Consider the following 6,586-nt stretch of genomic DNA (forward strand, 5'->3'; position numbering starts at 1 on the left):
CTTGTTGACACCTTCTTTGCTCCTGTATGTGCTTTAATAAAAGCATTCGCAAGCATTTCAAAGTATCGAATGCTCCGGAAGCAAAGAATACCAAGTCATTTCCCCTTTGGACAATGTTTCGCCAAACTTCTTGAGTAAAACAGATTCAATCTCGTATTGCTGCATGTCATTTCCTTTAATGACAAATGTGTATGCGACCACATGCCCCTAAGGATCTGTGGTCCCATCATATTTGGCTAAATCCAGCATTTTAATTCTCTTTAGGATTAATTTAGGCGCTGCGCTTGGTGGGTACTGCAACTGCACATATCTCGTCGAATCTGGTCCCTTTAGTACCGGAGGGGCTCCTGGAATCTGGGCTATCCGGGAGTCGAATGCCTTAAATTCTTTTTCGTTCCAATCCAATCGACTGTTTAGCTCTTTCTCGTTCTTTTATAGTCGATTGGAAAGGGCCTCCAAATATTGCATAATGTCTGGCATCGTTTTATCACCTTGGGTTTCACTACTACTTTCTCTGTGCTCAGCATTTGTATTGCGTAAGTTTTCTTCGATATTATTCCTTCGTGCTTGCAAATCAGCTATACCCTTTTGCTGCTTTTCCAGCAAATCCAGGATCTTTCCTAACCCTGGATTTGTAGCCGCCACTTCTCTTTAGCGTTCATCATTAGGATTTTGATCATTTCCCGTATGCATGGTGTTACACCCTGTGGTTTTGTACTTGGATATTCGTCTTGCATTAGTGGTTCTAATCTTGGATGCGGGGGTTATCAAGGTTAAATGAGATTAGACAAGTTTATCTCATCGTTATAAAGGGTTAAGTTCATGTTTAGCAGGTATTGGATGGATTAAGTTGAGCAAATTGAAGAGAAAATGTTTTGGGGGGAAAAGTGGATTTTACGGCCTGTTATACTGACCGCATAATTTTTACGGCCCGTATAATTAGCTGGCCCCCAGCGTAAAGTGATTCCAGAATAGGGGAATCACTGGTTAGGTTTTACGGTCCAATTATACGTACGGTCCGTATAGTTGACCGTATAACCGAGTCGGCCCAGTTTTTAATTTTTGATATATACCCAAACCCTCTTCATTTTATTTCATTTCCATCACTTCCCAACTCCATGAGAGCTCTAGAACCTTCTTCCTATCATATTTGACAAAACCCAAGTGAAATCAAAGATCAAAAGGCATAAATCAAGAGAATCAAGTGTTGGGAAGCTCACTAGGGTTGGTATAACCCAAGATTTTCTTTGGTGTTGAAGTTGGGGTTTCACTCAAGTCGATAATTTGATTCAAGTATTTCTCTTGTGTGATTAAGGTAAGTTTTCATCTTTATTTCCATGTTATTAAGAATGCCTAGTTATTGAACAACTTGATTGAGGAAAGGAAGTAAAAGAGGAAGTTCAAGTGAGGGTTTGATAATATTTGAGTAATAAATTGACTTGAGTTGTTAATGTTGGGTATTTTGAGTATAATCTTGCTATGAATGCTAGTAATGATGATGAGGAAGGGTGGTATATGAGTGGATATAGTATTGTGTTGAAATTGTTGTTGTGTGTTGATTATGAAAAAGGAATTTTGGGCATCAAATGAAGTCTCTTGATTATGGAATGGGTGATAATGTTCTTGTTGATTGGGATTTGTTTTATGATATAGTGGAAGTCAATAAAATAGGGGAAATGCTGCCCAAATTTCGCTAATTTGTTAAATTACGCTAGTTTGGACTTAAGAGTGTTTCAAAACTTAACCTTAGTATGATCCTTTTAAATGTAGATCTTGCGAACGAGGAAGAAGAACGTTAAGCGATTAAGGAGACGTTAAGATATGTTAAGGATAACCTTTCTTTCATTTTGGCATGATCTTAAGATATGAACCAACCAGCGAGTAAACGAGCTTCCATATTACTCTACTCTTAGAAGCACTAGGAGTACTTCAGTTTTGATGTTCCTATACCCCGCTATGATTGTTCATTATGTTCATGGGTCCTGAGATTTCTTATAGTGATGATGTTAGCTCAAAAGATGTTCATCGGAGGTAGTACAACCTTATGTCACTCTGAGAGTTCTATGTATTCAGTTTATTCATGCATTGTATTTATATATTCGTGTGCACATTGACCTATGACCAGAAGGCGTTATAGACGCGTATATTATATGTATATGGGGTATGGGAAAAGGGATAGGCGTTATATACGCATTACCACCTGATCAGCTGGTGCACAGAGATGATGATATATGGATCGGGCTGCACGTTCCGCAGCAATATATATATATATATATATATATATATATATATATATATATATATATATATATATATATATATATATATGATGACGGTGTATGGATCGGGCCGTACGTTCCTCGGCACTAACATATAATATATGGATCGGGTCATACGTTCCTCGGCACTAACTGTTATATTATGACCTATGCATATCATACGCCCTGCGAGGCACTTTCATGTTATACAGACGTTCCAGATGTTCAGTTACAAATGCATTCAGATATAGAGATTTAGCTTTCCTACTTCAAATGTTTCTCATGATTCTTATGTACTTGATGTTCTTATGCCTAACATACTCAGTACATTTTCCATACTGACTCCCCTATTTCTTGGGGGGTTGCGTTCATGTCCGCAGGTGCAGGTAGACAGACAGGCGGTCCCACTCAGTAGGACCTTCACTCAGCATTAGTTGGTGCGCTCCATTTGATCCGGAGCTGTAGTCTATTTTGGTATGCTATTCTTTTGAGATGTATATGCATATGGGTATGACGGGCCCTGTCCCTTCCTTTCTACAGTTTTCTATTCCATTAGAGGTCTGTAGACAGTTGTATGTATGTGACAGATGATGTAGCCTTGTCAGCTCCTATTCTTTTGTGTACAGTATATGTAGTGACCCAGTCGGCTTGCACTGTTCTTTCAGTATATATATATATATGTACAGTTTGTACAGAGTTCATGATGTCATCCTCTCATGAGTCAGTATAGTTCAGAGTGAATGATTTGTGAGCCCTTGTTATATAGATACGAGTGTAGGGGGTGTTTGGTCACTAGAGATCAGACACTCGTCACGACTCATCAGTTTGGGTCATGACACATGGATCCACGGGGGGGGGGGATCTAGGCTTGATGATTCCTCGCCCTGACTTCTCCTGTTGTCGGATCTCTTTCTTGTGTATTAACGTTGTTCAACACTCCATTAGTTTGATTTCCACTATTTGTTATTGCCAAAAACTACCTGATAACAAAGATTAAGAAAGTGATAAGTAAAGTAGCTAGAGTAACAAAACAATATCACTATTATCCATAGCCCCACGGTGGGCGCCAAACTGTTTACCCTTAAAAAGAATACAGTTAAATTAATTTGAGATCTAAAGGATATGTGATTTGATTTGTTTTAAACAGTGAAATGAAAGGCTAATAATGACTAGGGAAATCAAGTGAATGAATCAGTAAAGACTTATAAAACAATAATGAAATAAATAAGCATGGGCTTTGTTGATCCTAGGAGTGAATCCTTTGATGGGTTTTCCTCTGGTGGAATAGTTATATGCTTAGGCTTTGGATAATTAATGTTAACCCGGTACAATTGAATAATAAAATAAGCTTAATTGCTCAAGATTGAATAGTATGAACGTGTGTAAGTAAATGTTATTTGATCCCTCTTTTGAGAGGTTGTTGTAGGCTGCGTCTACTAAACAATAAATGGGGGACCTGGTTGAGTACCAGTTCCCTTATGCAATGCAATAAGTGAAGGATACAGGACGTTACCGTGGATAACTCCCTGCTTAAGGGATTAAAAACTACGACCTACCCCAGTAGGATTTAAACTCCACTACACCGAGCAACTTCAGGTTACAACTCTATCGTAAGCTAGGAACTAACTCCCATAATCCCTCACCTTTACAATAACACTTTTGCAACCTAGGAACTAACCATACTTGTAATACTCTGATTGCAACCACCCTCCACTTAGCTAACTCTAGATAAGGACTACTAATACACTTATACTAATTCTAGCCTAATGTACCACTCAATAGCTTAAGGAAACACACTTCCAACAAGCATACTTTGAGAATTTAAAGTTCCTACAAACAACTTCTAAAACAAGAAGTGTAGGTTTCAATTTAAGCACAAATGAACAAAGATTTATAACAACCTAAAGACTATAGACTAAATTCATATCAAGATCTGGTTTTTCAGCTTGAAAGTAACTTTGTTCTTGCGATCACTTGAATTCTTGCGGCGGCAGCTTTTGCACAAGTTAGATTAGGTTTTTCAATTGATACACAATATGTTGCAACATGTTGTATATATAGTAGGAAGCATGTGAGATGGATAGAGACCACTCATTTAATATTTGACTTAAAGCATAGGCAAGCTCAACTGCTATACTTGTGTGCAGTGAGTAGCTTGGCTTTACAGCTGTCTCTACTTACCGTACAAGATGCATAGAGAGCAGATCACATACCAGGTCTCTATTCGGTTCTGAATCAGTTTGACAATCATCAAACAAAAAGCACTAGGATTTATCAACTTCCCCCTTTTTGATGATGACAAACTTATAAACGATGTTCCCCCTGAGAACCAGCTTCCCACTTGTTCCCCCTGTGAAGCAGACCATCATTTTCAAGGCACCTACAACATGTTAGCAAAAATAAAGACCAGATCTCCACATTATCAGTACTTATTTTTTCATTTTCAAGGCCCCTGCAACATGTTAGCAAAAACAAAGACCAGATCTCCACATTATCAGTCCTTATTTTTTGTTCAGTATTTCTTCCCCCAGCATCTCTTCCCCCCTTTGTTCTGCATGAGTATCACTTATTCATCATCTACTCATCTTCCCTCTTTTGACATTATCAAAAAGCATTGAAAACTAGTAAGAAGTTCAGCCATATTAACTCAGACCCAGAGGGGCAACGAATACCAGCAGAATTAGAGGGAAATAAGCAAGCAATAAAGCATAAGATAATGTAATTTTGCCAAATAGAATTTAGAAAATAGGAGAGTAATCTAGTCAGTACTAAAAAATATGGATTCATACTGCAAATGTACCAACAGTCATGTCAGGCAAAAAGGAGCAGAATCTAAGCAGAGGGGGAAAATAAACAGGGGCTAAGAAGAATTCTTGGTGCTGTTTAGGGCCTGAATGAGTTTGTCAATTTTTTCATTATGAGCTTGTTGGTCCTTTAGCATTTGGTCCCCAAATTCATTCACTTTGACCTTTAGCTGGTACCTCTTAGCTCGCAGTTTGTCCATTTCAGTTGCTTCTTTAGTACTAGAACCTGAGGCCTCTGTTTGTTCGCCTAATTTCGCTTTTAAAAGTGCATTTTTTTGCTTTGAGCTGCTGAATCTCTACATTGGCTGCCTCCTGAGCTTCAATTAATATTGAGATGGTGGAGGGGTTGGCATTATCCGCTGCTTTGGGTGTGAGTCCACAGTCTTATAAAGTGGCTAGTGAGACCAGATGCTCTATTGTCCCTAGAGAGGCGGTGCTAGTTTTCACTTGAAAGTGTATAAGCACCTTTGTGAGAAAGAAGCCATAGGGGAGACCAGTTTTCCCTTACACAGTCCTTGCCATTTTTATCATCCGCTCAATCATGATAGCTGACAGGTTGATTGATTCAAAAGCTATTAGAGCTTTCATGAGGACCAGGTCCACAACAGTAACGCTAGAGCTTTCCGTAGCTCTTGGCAAGAGTGCTTTGCTGACGAATTCAAAGACTAGTTGGTGCTCAGGTTTTAGCTCGTACTTATCGAGACTCGCCTTTGTAGCAGACCTTGCTATCTTTACATTGACCTTTTTGAAATCAGTAGAGCCCTTTCCCGTTACAACTCTCAGCCCATCTGTCTTCACTTTCAATATTTGTGCAAGTATTGACTTAGTCAGCACAAACTCCTTTTCAGTTACTGTCAGGGCCAGATCATCATCATCGATTTTGACCAAGCTACTGTACAGTTCAGTAACTTCAGCTTCATACACGCTGGGTGTTGGTGGAGTGAAGAGATGAGTACATTATTGAAATTCCACCATCTACATTAACTCTTTCATCTCAGATACCTCCCGCAGTTTACATTGAGAATTCTCCCAAAAAGAACCTTCTGTTGCTGCAGATTGACTTTACCTTTTTGTCTTTCGGAAGAACCAGGTTCCTCATTTAACACCACTTTTCTTTTCTTTTGAGAAAAGAGTTAAATATCCTGATGTCCTTCTTCCCTCTCCCTCCAACCTTTATTTTCAACTTGTTCACTCTTGTCTCCTTTAGATTTGAAATTTTAAGTTCTTTCTATTTATCCCACCATCCTATTCTTAAAATTCCTTCAAAATAGAGGAATTTCTTCTTCTTCTTCTTCCTCTTTTTCTTCCTCTTCTTCGTCATCAACTTCCCTTGCATCGATAAGGCTACCCTTTTTCTTTCCCACTATTTTTCTTTTCTTGTTCGCAGTTCGAGTACATTTCTCACTTTGACTAGAGATGGCTGACAGCAATGCGAATTTCTTTGTTGTTCTGCGCTTTTGAGTTTCAGAGGAACTATGTGTGAGAGATTTAGGGTATGATTCATTCGAACTTTGGTCAGAGGAA

The sequence above is a fragment of the Lycium barbarum genome, chromosome 1, assembly GCF_019175385.1.
Source record: "Lycium barbarum isolate Lr01 chromosome 1, ASM1917538v2, whole genome shotgun sequence".
Taxonomy (NCBI): domain Eukaryota; kingdom Viridiplantae; phylum Streptophyta; class Magnoliopsida; order Solanales; family Solanaceae; genus Lycium; species Lycium barbarum.